Source organism: Amblyomma mixtum, chromosome 3 (assembly GCF_055824585.1).
Source record: "Amblyomma mixtum isolate Tamu chromosome 3, ASM5582458v1, whole genome shotgun sequence".
Lineage (NCBI taxonomy): Eukaryota > Metazoa > Arthropoda > Arachnida > Ixodida > Ixodidae > Amblyomma > Amblyomma mixtum.
Window position 1 is genome coordinate 241,147,806 of NC_143014.1, and position 14,651 is coordinate 241,162,456.

Below are 14,651 nucleotides of genomic sequence, written 5' to 3' on the forward strand. Positions count from 1 at the left end.
AGGGCGGGAGGGGGGGGGGGGTGAATGAGGTTAGGCGCCGTCAAACTATCTTTGAGAAATTTTTCAGTAGAACTGAAGTGAATGTGTACGTTAATTACTAGTGCAGCATGTGATAACGAACTGAAAAACATATTCGGTCATGGGATCTCGAAAGAAGTGCCCATTAGATTAAATCCTGAAACAGGCGCTCAAAGACTGTAGTAAAATAGTAAGTACGGTATGAATTCGGTGTTGGGGGACACGTGCACGCTTCCTGGATCTCCTTCAGCAAGAGTTTTTCGAATGCCTTCAGTAGAAGCGGACTGATCGGAAATCAGAAATACGCAAGAAATCTGGACAACCGTAATTTTTTCTCAGGAAGTTGTTTACGATCGGAATTTTTCGCACACCGTAAGAGTGCGCCCTAAGAATCAACATATCCGCTGATACTTCCGCGGGACGCTTGTAGTTATCTGCTATTTATTGCCTAAAACTCACTTCACTGTTTTTTATGGCAGCCTTACCTATTCAGTACCGGACAAACTTTGAAAGCAACATTTCGCTCTACATCGGAAGGTGAACAACTCCCATCATTATGTTCATAACAGTATATTACAATATTCCACGGGGACTTGTTTACCGTACGCCCTTAGCGCGCTTTGCCTTTTCTCTCGGAATTCTAAGCGAGCTGAAAGCTAGGCACCTGTCTACGCGATTGGCTTGGTTGCCGACGCTGTGCGGTAGCACTGTCAGGATATTTTGCGCGGCTTGATGATAGGTTGGCGCCGAAAACATGATTAATCGGACCAACCTGCCCACCACTGCACTCTCCGTAAGTTTGGAGGGGGAGTCGCGAAAAACTTCTCCACCCCGCGTGCGAAAGATGAAATTCGACTGCTCACCAGCGATAGGGGCCGCGCCTGATTAGCCGTTGACCGGAGGCATGAGGCGTAGAAAAGTTCCGTAACAAACCCCTTTACTTGGGCAAAGAACAACAACAAAACGTTACAAAACCAAGCCCTACAAAGTAGCGTCCGTACACAGGCGCGACGCAAATAAGCGCAAAATGAGGACGTGAACACTGCAGTTAACACAAAAAAGGAAACATCAGGGCGATTACTACGCAACAGTGCTACGCGAGAAAAAAATACTACACAAAGGATTAAGACGAGAAACAGCGAGCAAAAAGACATAGAGTTGAAAGGAGTGGGGAGAAACGGTGGCTTAGCTGCGAGGTGGCAAGGTCCGGTCGCATGGGTCGGGCTGCGGATTCTCGTCGCGGGGCTGATGGGGTTTTGCGGATACGGGCGAACTTGGGCCACGCGGCTTCTGGGCTGCCGTCGCGTGCTGTATGCGTCAGACCCCCGCCTAGGCTCGCTTGCCGATCACACTGGCCTCACTCCCGTCCACACGCACCGATTTCTCGAAGCCAACTGCCCACTGTGCCCAGCTCGCGATTTTCCTGCGGCCGCGTTCTCGTGGCAAACACACACACACACACACACACACAAACACATACAAAAAAGGCGCCGCGTACAAACGAGACGCAGATTTTGAAAGAAAAAAAAACACGAAAAAATGGGTAAAGAAACACGAGAGAGAAAGCCACGGTTCTACCGAGGAGCGACGCGAAGGGTGCTGGGGCCTTGACCTCACAGCCCCCCGTTCCTAGAACGTACCAGCGCTCGTGTTCAGGCGACAATACAAGGAGGGGGCGAAGTGGCAGTGACTTTAGCCTCGACTGACCCTCCAGCGTCGCGAGGGGTCAGCCGTCCACGCGGGGGGCAGTTTGCGAAAAAAGGCACCTTGGCTACCTAGGCCGCAAAAGCAAAAGAAGGACAAGGCAGGCTCGTACTTTGTGACAAGCAGTTCGTATCGTACTGTTTCGCTGCAGTTGCTACGTGACGCTCATGTGACGCCGGAGCATATCTCATAAATAGACGTTGTGAAATATGTATACACTTAAACACGTCATACGAAGTAGACACGAGTTTTAAAAAATCGAAGAAAAAAGCAAACTAGATTTGAACATTGGTTTAGGTTCTCTGCAGCTTGTCTGGGTGTTATGTTTCTCTGAGATGGTGACATACCTCGGCACCATGAGAAGCAACTCAGTCACACACTCACTGCCACTCGCACTCATTTCCACTCACACTCCCAACCACTCACTCACACTCGCACCCACAGCCACTCACTCACACTTGCATTCACTACTCGCGCTCGTGACCACTCAAACTCACAACCACTCACTCACATTCACACTCATGACCACTCACACTCACAACCAGTCGTTCGCACTCATAACCACTCACTCAAGTGGTCGCTTGAAGTGGTCGCTTATCGACTATCTTCCATGCCCAGAACCAATGTTGCGCACGTGTGTTCCCGCGCTTGCTGCTGAGACAATGAGTGCCTGTATAACACAAGCTAAAATGCTTAGACACGTTTTTGAACGGCTTCCACAGCGTTCACTACTCGCACTCGTGACCACTCAAACTCACAACTACTCACTCACATTCACACTCACCACCACTCACACTCACAACCACTCGTTGGCGCTCATAACCACTCACTCACACCAACAACCAACAATGAGTGCCTGTATAGCACAAGCCAAAATGCTTAGACACGTTTTTGAACGGCTTCCACAGCGTGCGCAGGGTTCTCCATAAGGGGGAACCAAGTTTCAGCGCAGCGTCCCTTCCACCCAACCTCCTCTCCCCTATTCTTTTTTTTTCTTTACCTCAAAGGCCCACTAGGGGCATTACATGAGGGGTGGGCATACATATCATTGAAAAAAAAATCAGTGATGAATGATTTGAAGTATTCCAGGCCAGGATGGATGAAAGCTTCAGCGGGGAGGTCGTTCCAGTCTCTTGCGGTCTGGGCGAAGAATGATTTTAGGTGCGCAGAAGTAGATGCTCGAGGTGTATGAACAGCTTTCGGATGACTGATTCGAAGTGAAAGGCGGTATGCAGGGGTGATAACGGATTGGCTGAAATGCGAATGATAAAACTTGTGGAAAAGGCAGAGTCTGGCTATTTTTCGACGGGATTCAAGGCTGGGGAGGTTAGCTTTTGTTTTCAATGCTGTTACGCTCGTATGATATGAGTAATCAGAATATACGAATCTTATCGCGCGGCTCTGGACGCACTCAAGGGTTTTGGCTAGGTTAATTTGTTGGGGGTCCCAGATTGAGCATCTGGGACCCCCATCTGGGACATCTGTCTTTGTTAACTGCAAAAAAGAACCTGAAAAGATTGCCTCAAAGTGACCCAGCAGGTAAACAGTTCTTGTAACGCAAGATCATTGATCTTTGGCTGCTACGGAAAACCTGAATGGTCATAGCAGTGTACTATAAAAGTGACGGGGTAGGTCCGACAGAGTAACGGTATGGGGCAGGCCTGGCCCCCCTTTCGTGATTACAGGGGGCAGCCGCACTGCCAGCCCTCTCCCCTCCCCCCTCTTCCCTGTACACATGACTATGATGGTGTCTAAGTAACAATAATGAGTTTACATTGACAATGACGTGTCCGTGAGTCTGGATGAACGCTCTTGAGGCAAGCGGTGACTATGAATACTTTTAGCGGCTTGGGAAATGGAGAGTATCTACGAAAAGATCGAGTGAGTACCCCACGAAAAGGGCGACGGCTGGAATGGGTCCCACGTACAGGTCTGCCCTGCGGAGAAACGGTCCAAACAGTAGTGGCCATTATGGGCCCAGGAATGATAGATGATGCTGTGCTCCAGATGCGCCAGATACACGTAGCTTTCTGGCAGGGCGTCGCTGATGCTTCTGACTGGACCTAATGCCGCCTGTATGAATCCGCCGCGATGGCTCAGTGGTTGAAGTGCTCAGCTCTGAGCCAGACGACGCGGGTTCATTCCGGGCCGCGGAGGACGCGTTTTTATACTAACGTCCGAATTTTGCTCTAAAAGCTCCTTTACGTGTGAACTTCTTGTCTGACATGCAGATAAAGCATTTGCTTTGTTTCCTTTCGTTTCGGTGAATCGTTCACCGAGAAGCAGCGGAAAACAGCAGGAAACCAGGCGATCACTGGCCTCCGCCGCAGAAGCAGGCGAGGAGAGAGCGGTCGCGACCGGTTAGGGTAAATAGATAGATAGATACTTGAGGCCTTACCCTTTGTAACGGGCGGGCACCACTAAAATGAGCACCCAGACCGAAAAAACAAAAACAAAACAACAACAAAAAAAACTGGATGAAAACGCACAAGGAAAGAAAGAAAAAAGGCGCACAAGAAAAGAGAAAAAAAAAAACCCGTCTAAAGCAAGGAGTTCGCTCATCGACCGCGTTCATATCCGACTCTGCGGTTTCGCGCGGTTAGGCGCAGTGCGCCACCAAAGAGTCAGTCGACGCTTGGTTCGCAGCACACCCTCGCTCTTGTGCTTGGAGTTGTCTCCTTCGTCGTCCACTGCATGACCGTGAAAGCGGAGCGCCTGAGAGAATGTGGTGCCCTCTGTCGGCATCGGATGGAGTCTCTGGCACGACATCACCAGGTGCTCGATGGTCTCCTCCGCGTCGCCACACGCTCGGCATAGTGCTGCCTGTGCTTCTGGTGTTGCATCGAAGCGACGGCGGTACACCAGTGTTCGCAGCGCTCCGGCCCGGGCCTCAAACTGCAATGTGCTACCCAGGCCGTTGTCAAAGATCTTTTCGGATCCATTGCTGTTCTTGCACTAGCGGTACACAGCCAGTGTCGGTTTTTCGGTGAGCGCCTGCAGCTACTGCTTATTCTCCAGTTCTTGAACCCGTCTCCTTGCCTCCTGTTTCCACGCCGTTGCTGATAAGGAATTTATGGGTGTCTGGAAAAGGCCATACTTGCCTTCTATCCAGAGGAGGCGCTTAACCCATGTAGTGCGTAGGCATGTCGCAGCGAGGTATTCAAAGATCCGCCTTGCCCATCGGTCGCGGCTCATGAACTGGTGTCGACCGCGGTACTCTAGCTTGCTGCATGCCTCCCTTGCCTCAAAACTAGACCATCCAAGGTCACCTTGGATGGCTGCATTGGCCACCCGTCCATGACAACCGACTGCAGTGCGGCCGACCTCTGTTTGTCTGCGCTCTAGCCAATTCCTGGTGGCTGATGGGAGGCAGACCACCGTGTTGGCGAACGTGAGTCCTGGTACGTGCGCGAGCTTCCAGAGGTCGCGGACCATAGTGTACTGGTGGCACCCCCACAAGCACCGACGTCTGAGGATGCATTGCGCTCGGAGTGCAGGCTGACGGATCTTGGCCTCGTGCAGCCTGAACATGTCAGTCTCAGCGCACAAATTTATGCCCAGGTATTTGTACGATGTGTCGACTGTCAGGGGCTCATCGTTCAACGTAAGCAACAGCTGATCAGTCGCCTCGCCCGCCAGCTGAACAACCATGCATTTTCGTTGATTGAACTTGAGGCCAAGGCTTCGCAGCTCCGCGGCACAAACGTCTAGCATTTTCTGTACATCCTGTGGTGTTTCTCCCATAATTACTATGTCATCAGCAAAGGCAAGACCCGGCAGTCGGCTGGAATTGTCGATTCCTCTGGTGCTGTACTTAAGGCCGAATCCCAGGTTTGCCTGCAGGAGTGCTTTTTCCAGTCCGCACACATACAGCAGGTAGAGGAGGGGAGACAATGGGCATCCCTGCCGAAGCCCTTTGCGCACACAGACCCGTTCCGATTGCACATTGCCAAATAAGGCTGTGACTGCATTTTCCCGGTACAACCTCTTTATCGTATCGAGGAGTGGTGGTGCCATCCCCAGAGTACCAAGGCAGTGGAAGAGAGTTTCGTGCGGAACGTTATCATATGCCTTTTCGACATCCAGAAAGCAGCAGATGAGTCTCCTGCCTTCCTTCCTGGCGATGTCTATACAGCTGGTGAGTACGAAGAGGTTGTCTTCTAGCCGCCTGCCCGGACGAAACCCATTCTGCAGCTCCGTTAAGACGGGCGCTGATTCAGCCCATCCGCTGATCCAGGCTTTCAAAACCTGCATGAAAACTCGATACACCACGCTGGTGACCGTGAGTGCCCGGTAGTCGCCGATATGGGCAGCATTGCCGCCGTGCTTCAGCAAGAGCACCACCCTGCCATTGTGCCAGTCCTCGGGTATGTCTCCGCCGTTGATCATGGTGGTATACAAATCGGCAAGCTGTTCCCTCGAGTTTGGACCGAGTAGTTTTAGTAGGCGAGCTGGTATTCCATCGGGTCCCGTGGCTGTGCAAGCGCTGATGCGGCCCAGTGCCCGATTTATGCCTGGCAGTGCGACCTCCCATGTGATTTCCGGTTGGTCCTGGGATGGAGCTGAGGACGATGTCTTCTCAAGCTTGTGCTCAGGCATGCGGGCTGGTGGCCCATACAGGGCTGACAAGTGGTCAGTGACGTGCTGTTGCAGGTCGGTGATGGGCAGTCCTGTAGCACTATCCACCATTTCTATTGGCCCCTCCCTTTTCCTGTCCAGTGAGCTGACATACCGCCAGAATCTCTGAGCCGCCGACTTGCCCTCTGCCCGTAGTTCTTGCATTTGCTTGAGATTTGCGGCCGCCAACTTTGCCTGCACCAATGACTGCATTTCATGTTTGCGTTGCAGGTACGTGTCCCATGTCGCTGCTGCTGCCTCAGGGTCCTTATCTTTCACCGCCCTGCGGTGGGCGCAGTTCGCGTCCCTGCGCGCTTGCCATGCCTCTGCCACCTGCCTGTCCCACCATGGCTTCTTCTAGGCTTGCCCATGTCCCTTGTGAACCACGTGTGAGTGCATTATCGAACGCAGGGCTTCCATGTATTCGTCGTACGTAGCGGCTCCGAGCCGCCTCTGGCTCTCTTTTTTTTAATAATAAATTATTTATTTGAAAAATTACACAGTACAAATACGAGCCTGCCCAAGCCAACAATGTGCTTGTGGGGCAGTGCTCGGCAGAATGGAGCAAGCCAGAGAACGGCACAGTTAATCAATACTGCACAAATTTAGAATTAAACTAAGGGAATGCAGTGAGAAAGGACGGGGGGGGGGGGGAGGAAAAAAAGAAAAGAAACAAAATTACACATACAAATCAAAGATAGCAGATTTCACTTCTTTCCGAGTGCTGAAAGATAAAACATTATCTGGCAGGTCGTTCAACACATCAGGTACATAAAAGGCACGGACACGTTTACCATATCTTGTCCGTACTCTGGGCAAGGTAAAGCGGTCGCGTGGACGTAATGCTCTGGTGGGGACATACGGGAGGCAGAACTCATTGTTCCATATATACATAAGGATCACAGTTTCTTTGAATAATAGCCTGAACGAAGGCATGTGCGAAGATGAAAAAAGATTGGAATTATTAGTAATGCGCACACCATACATCACAGCCCGAATTATAGATTTTAGTAAAGAATTCACTTTGTTGCGCCAAAACACTGAACAAAAATAAAAAGAACAAATTCCATATCGCAGCCCACTGTACGCCAATGCATGTGCTATTGTTTTCATTGTGTAAATTGGGCATAGTGCTTTAATAGAATATAACAGGCAGGCTATCTTGCGCAGCCTTTCACAAACGTTAGCCGAATGAGTGTTCCAGGACATGTTAGAATCGAAATGGACACCCAGATAATTGACACTTGAGAGGTATGGAATAGGAGAGCAAGAGCAATTGTTACACAGAGGAGAATAAAGAAACACTGGATTGATGACAGAAACAGATTTCAGTGGATCGTGAAAACAGACTAATTTAGTTTTATTTTGGTTAATAGAAATTAAGTTGTTACGGTACCAACTGATAACATTTACAGTGTCAGTTTGTAATTCAGCCACGGCTTGATGGTAATTAGTATGACGCGATACTAAAAGCGTGTCGTCTGCGTATTGAAACACCCAACAGTGAACAATTGCTTGACTGAGATCATTAACGTACAGGTTGAATAAAAGGGGAGCTAAAATCGACCCCTGGGGAACTCCAGCGGTCAACTGTCTAGGTTTGCTTTTAATATTTCCGAAAACTACTACTTGGATTCGACCGTGCAAATAATTCTCAAGGAAAGTTAGGAAGGGCCCTCGGAAGCCATAGCTATGAAGTTTACGGAGTAATATTTCATGGTCTACGGAGTGAAAAGCTTTTGATACATCTAGAAATAATGCACAAGCGAATACACTACTTTCGAGAGTACTATTAAGGAAATCGGTTAATTCATCTAATGCTAACCTAGTGCCACGCCCGCAAGTGAATCCGTATTGATTAGGCAACAGTATGTTGTGCGCATCAATGAAGCTCTGCATTACGTGAAAAATATGTTTTTCAAGTATCAGAACAATGCACGAAAGTATCGAAATGGGTCTGTAGTTTGTGACAACATTAACCTGTCCGCTTTTGAAAAGAGGAACTACAAGCGCTTCCTTGAGGCCAGGCGGTATTACTTGTGTGGCTATAATGTTATTTATAATTGCTAAAAGAACATTCTTCAGGGCCTCGAAATTTCTGCGAAGGACGCCCACAGACACACCATCTAATCCAACCGACTTGCGCTGTTTAAAGTTGAATAATATAACAAATATCATCATCAGTACACTCAGGCAGGAAGGCAGACTCAACCACCGATTGTGGCATACAATAACTAGCCGTATTACCGGACAAACTTGTTGCAGTAGACGAGAAAAAGGAATTAAATTGGTCTGCTAACGTTATAGATGGTGGACCGAAATTCTTAGCAATAGTTTGGTATTGTCGTGCCGGCGCCCACATTTCGCTGGCGGGCCTGTCTAAACAAGCGCTGCGCGCTCGCCGACGCTCAAAGCAGGCCCAGACTTTCTCGGACAAGTCGCGACATGCAGCGTGACTCATCCAGCCACGCCGGCGCCGACACGGACCCTTCCTCCTTCCCTCCTCTCCGTCGGTGCGGGCTCCTCCGACGCGTCATCGGCCGTCGCCCCTCGACCATTGGTCTAATTTGAACGGTGGCCAGTGATTGGAGGATTTGAACGGCTGGCTGCCGTAACCGTTACCAGCGGCTATAAAAACGGAGCCGCGCTGAACCCGAGCAGCAGACGGGCAGCAGAAGAGCCATCACGCCGGAGCTACGCTCGCCGCCGGGGCCGCCCTTCTTCTGTGTGCCTGCCCGTGGTGCTCATGACCCTTGTATCATGTAAAAGCCCTTGTACATACTGTACATAAAGTTCATTTGACTCACCGTCGCCTCGACCGTTTCCTGGCTCGGACACCCTGTCCCAACAGTGTTTCCAGCGGTGGGATGCCCCAGACCCAACAGTGGTGATAGCGGTGGGATGCCAGAGTCCCAACAGTGGATGGCTGCTGCGGGATCGACCGGCGTCAGCTACCTCGGCGCGGTGAGTGCCTGATGTTTTCCCCTCAATTCGCCAGACTGCTCTAGCACACGTGATTGTAGTTTAGAGTAGGGCTGTGTGTTGCACTGGAGAGAGCTTTGCTGTTTCGAGCCAAGTCGGAGCGCTTTGAAACGAAAGCTGGTGCAGAGGGCGTAAACGAGGCGTTGTTGGAAAGAATTACTTGCGCGTGTCGTACTAGTAGCGCTATAGTAGTGAACGGCAAGGGAATTCTAAGAAAAGGGCAAACTACAAGAGGTTATTGTGCGCGATGGAGAACTTCAAAGTGAAGGAACTCATCGAAATTTGTGAAGAGTTGGGCATTAATTTGGGCCCCGCAAAACGAAAGCAGGCTATTCTTGAGGTCATGCGGGCAGAGGAAGTAACGGCTGAGGAAGCCAATGAGGCCTGGGAAGCGATCACAGAACGCCGTGAGCACGAAGAGGCTGAAAAACAGAAGCAGCTTGAGCGCGAAGAGGCAGAAAAACGGAGGCAGCTTGAAACAAAACGGTATGCTCGCGCTAAGAAACTGATGGACCTGGAGCTTGAAGCACACGAGATCTTTTATGAGAGAGATAGAACATTATCCGCTCTGCATGAGACCGACGGTCAGCAGCTGAGAGACAGGCCGCAGCCCTTCGTGATCGCCGAAGATATGGCGAAATATCTTGCGGAGTTCGAGCGCGTCTGCGAGAGAAAGCGCGTTGAGCGGAATGGTTGGGCACAGAAGTTGGTAGCCCTGCTTTCCAGCGAAGCGTATGACGTTGTCAAGCGCCTGTTGGACGACGGCTTGGCGGACTACGATGAGCTGAAAAGCATCTTACTGGCGAGATATAACGTGTCACCGCTGGACCTTCGCCAAAGGTACCTGCGAGAGAATAGCACCCCATCGTTTAACGATTTTCCGTACCAGTTTGAAGCCGACATTTTAGAGTGGCTCGAAAATGCTGAAGGGTCGGATGATCGTGACACAGAGGTAGAATGCGTTGCTGTAGAGCAGAGCTGCCAGTGCGGCACAGAGGAACGTAGTCCGTACGTGGCAGATGTAACTGCTGCTGTAACAGTGGGAATTGCCCCGCATTCGAGGAAACCTCACTACCCTCGTATAAGGTGGTCATAGCATCGGACGGCGAATTCGCAGAGGTATCGCCCATTGAGATTGTGGCGGAGTTACCGGAAAGCGAATCTCCTAACGTGTCGAAAGCGGGAGAAGTTGCCGAACAGGGCATCGAGGACGTCCATCTGGACATTAGTGAAAACGCTTGCGCCGACGCAAGCGAGGTAGATGAGGACGGCACACCGTGTTGTGCAGCGCGTTCGGCAGAGATGCAGAAACCCGACACTTACGATCAACGGAAGCAGGCGCATGCAGAGTTTGCGGACGCTGAGTTGTGCGTTGGTGTCTCTAGCGAGCGAGGCGAAACGAGTCCCGTGCTTTCGCACTGCCCTGAGCTTTGCGACTTTCCAGAAAGTAGCTGCAGTAGCGGAAACACCGCGACTGAGTGCAGAGCCGACCCTCATCCGAAATTGGCTGAAACGCGTCAGGAGCATGACGAGAGCTGCGTGTCAGCAGTAAAGTCAGTAGAAAACACTGGTTCGTCTGCGCCTGGAGAAACTAAGGGGCTGGACGACAGTGGAGAACAGAACGTTCCAGACGACATAGGGGCGGCAGACGTCATTCCGTCCGAGAAAGATGAGGACGAATGTGCACTCGTAGAGGCTGACGAGGAAGAACGCAGTTTGGAGGACGCTAGTAAAGACGCTAAAGACAGGTCTGATCTAGGTAGCGCACGTGAATCGGCTGAGAATCATAGTGACATTGTCAGAGAACAGGAACCTAGGCGACGAAAGCAGCATGTGCTTCCTCAGGAGAAAATGATAGGAAAGCACGAGAAAGAAAGCTGCAACCGGAAAGAAAGTAACAGCCAGTTCCGAAAAGTGAGCTATCACCACAAGGTGACCGACAAACAGTGCTGCCGCCGAAAGGTCAGTAAAGGCAAGCTCAAGAGAGAGAGCTGTCACCAAAAGACGATGAAAGGTAGGCAAAAGAAAGAGTGGTGCCGCCGAAAGATGAAAGGCAGGCAGAAGAAAGACGGGCGCCGCCGAAAAGAGAGAAAGGGCAAACGCGCGAAAACGGGTTTCCACCATCGGAAGCGCCAGCGTCGCCGGCAAAATGACTTCAGTAAAGTCAGTCACGTTGTCAGCCCTGAAACTAGCGTCGGAACCAGAGCTAAAGAAATGTGCGAGGCATTACTATCGCGCAAAGCGAAGCGCATAAGTGTGTCGGGGCACATAGGTCTGGGCAGTAGAATAAACTGCAAAAAGAAATCGTGCAAACATTCGCGCGGAAAAGTGCACCAAGGCACCAAACCGAGATTCAAGAGAGCGCTGCCCGGGAGGCGAAAAATTAAGGAGCGGGACAAGTGTGAATCTTGCCGCCAGCACAGAGAGAGCGAGACGCGCAAAGGCACGTGCTCTCATGCGGGCTCTCTTTCCGCAGCAGTCACGGGAGAAACCGCGCTCCCACAGAAAGCGGCACGCGCGCGCAAGGAAAGCGCGTGTACGGCTCAAAGAGCGAAAGATTGTACGAGGCCGCAGTGACAGCGGCAAGAAAATGGCCAAGAAGAAACCGTCTAAGCGCTCAGCCAAGCACAGTTATCGCGATAGAAAGCCGCGATTCGAAATGACGCCACTTAGTAGGCGTAAAATCAAAAGGCCGTGTAGAGGCGAACTACACACCGAGCGGAAAGGCAAACGGGTGCGCGAGAAAGTCAAGACTCGTGCAAGGTCTGACTTGCCCCCACGAACAGAGAGAAAGAAAGAACGGTCCCATCGGAAGCGTTGCGCACTCGCTATGGGACGTCGCGACTGGCGCGCGAAGCGCAAAGAAAGAGACAAGCTGCCAGTCTATGAAAGCGAATCGCTCTCGTACTGTAGCTCCCGTAGAAACTGGAAAGACAAGCAGAGAGAAAAAGAAAAGCGCGTCTACCGCGAAAGAGGCAGAGACATTAGCTACCGCGGTAGTAGAGAGAGAAAGAAAAGCGCGTCTACCGCGAAAGAGGCAGAGACGTTAGCTACCACGGTAGTAGAGAGAGAGAGAGAGAAAAGCGCAGCACAGCGAAAGAGGCAGAGCCATTAGTTTCCGCTGTAGCGGGTGTCGTTTACCGTCCGTTAGAAGCGAGGAAAACGCGAACGTAGACGCACTAAGCCGTGTGTTCTAAGCAAGGCTGGCTTCGCCTCCTCGTGACTTACATTTTGTCTCTTCGCGAACAGCTGTTTTAAGTTCGCTCGTAGATCGGGGAAAAATTTATGTCCTCATTTGTGGCCTCAGCTGAGTGTTCTTCTGGCCGAGTGATCTCAAGAGAGCGAATTTATTTTGCATTCGTTTCATTCCGAGTGTTTCATGTGTTTGACACTTTGTTTGAGTTAATTACTTTCAAGTTCTTGTATCCCACATGTGTCTCTTGTAGAAGAGGGAACAAAAAGGGGACAGAAATATAGCCAGCAGAGTTTTGTGACTTTAAGTCTGGTGTATTGACGGGTGACGGAGGGCACTTGCTCGTGTTGGGTGCCTGTTGTCAGTCGGTTCTTGGCAACATGCAGAACGATCAACGACCGATGCTGAGAAGCAAGCTCTTCCGAAGGACCGAGCGAAGCTGATCCAGTCACCTGGGCGACTAAGCTGCGGAGCAGTGATCCTGTCCTGACGAGCGGGACCCGTTCTCGGAAAGGAGCCTGGAGCTACCTGCGGCTGAACACCGGACGAGAACTTGGAGGAGCCTGGCGTACGAGCGCGCCCCGCATCCGAGCCACGCGGAAGTAGCTCGTCTTCGTGGCGCATTGTCTGGCGGCGGTGGTGCTGTCGTGCCGGCGCCCACATTTCGCTGGCGGGCCTGTCTAAACAAGCGCTGCGCGCTCGCCGACGCTCAAAGCAGGCCCAGACTTTCTCGGACAAGTCGCGACATGCAGCGTGACTCATCCAGCCACGCCGGCGCCGACACGGACCCTTCCTCCTTCCCTCCTCTCCGTCGGTGCGGGCTCCTCCGACGCGTCATCGGCCGTCGCCCCTCGACCATTGGTCTAATTTGAACGGTGGCCAGTGATTGGAGGATTTGAACGGCTGGCTGCCGTAACCGTTACCAGCGGCTATAAAAACGGAGCCGCGCTGAACCCGAGCAGCAGACGGGCAGCAGAAGAGCCATCACGCCGGAGCTACGCTCGCCGCCGGGGCCGCCCTTCTTCTGTGTGCCTGCCCGTGGTGCTCATGACCCTTGTATCATGTAAAAGCCCTTGTACATACTGTACATAAAGTTCATTTGACTCACCGTCGCCTCGACCGTTTCCTGGCTCGGACACCCTGTCCCAACAGTGTTTCCAGCGGTGGGATGCCCCAGACCCAACAGTATGCGCCTTTCCGGGGACGACCCCTTAATTCGTTAACCACAGACCAAGCCTTGGACGGGTTATTTCTAAACTCAGAAAATTTACCTTGGAAGTGCTTTCGCCTGGCACCTCTAAGCACAGCAGTGACTTTATTGCGAGCCATCTTATAAGCTTCACCAAGATGCTGATTATTAGGGGAGCAACGACAACGCGCCCAGGACAGTTCTTTTTCAGCTATCGCGGTTAGAACATTTCCATTTATCCACAGGCATCCCGGCTTTCGTTACTTTAAGACGACTTCAAATTCCTTGGCGACGACCTCTATCTGTCTTACCGGAAGGTAGATAGCTTTCGACCGTCGCGGTCGAGTCTTCCTACGGTGTTTACGGCTGAAGTCCAGACGCAGGCGATTATGGTCGCCGCCCATGCTAACCATGGCCCTCTTCATCAATGTCGAGGTGCTGCAGAAGGCTCAGTAAACGAGGCGATAGCAGCGCATAGTCATACATGTTGCACTGTTTCTGGCGCACCACGTATACTGGCCGTCGCATCTCGGGTCCAAATTGGCGATGTTGAGCTGGAGCTGTTCCGCCAGCTGGATGAGGAGGTCACCGTTAGCGTCAATGTATCCGTCAAGCTCGGAGAGGTGGCCGTTGTAGTCCCCAAGAATGATCACCTCCCCGTCAATTGCAACCAGGCGGGCGTCTCCGCACACGCACTCCACTAAACCACGGTTTCGGGACGACTGCTGCGGACGGAAAAATATACCACGCATAGCGCTGTGGGGACCCCGATAAGATCACCTACCACCCATGAGTGGTCTCTGCATCCCTCGTCATGCCCCACACGATCACTGCACTCTTGCGCCTGCCACTCCAACTCACAGCGCCACATCACTCCCGCACCTCCACCTTTCCGGCTTTCACCCAATCTGTTCTTGCCCGCCAACACCAGCTCGGGTCGACGGGAGG

The 14,651-nt window shown here is 51.7% G+C and overlaps 1 long non-coding RNA gene and 1 pseudogene across 1 annotated transcript; one reads left to right on the forward strand and one right to left on the reverse strand.

Moving 5' to 3' along the window:
- Positions 1-4,293: 4,293 nt before the first annotated feature.
- On the reverse strand, positions 4,294-14,574 carry LOC149354167 (uncharacterized; annotated as a pseudogene).
- LOC149354168 (uncharacterized) lies at positions 8,683-13,622 on the forward strand. The gene is made up of 2 exons (XR_016289634.1): positions 8,683-9,303; positions 12,901-13,622. It is a non-coding gene; the product is annotated as an uncharacterized LOC149354168 (long non-coding RNA).
- Positions 14,575-14,651: the final 77 nt, after the last annotated feature.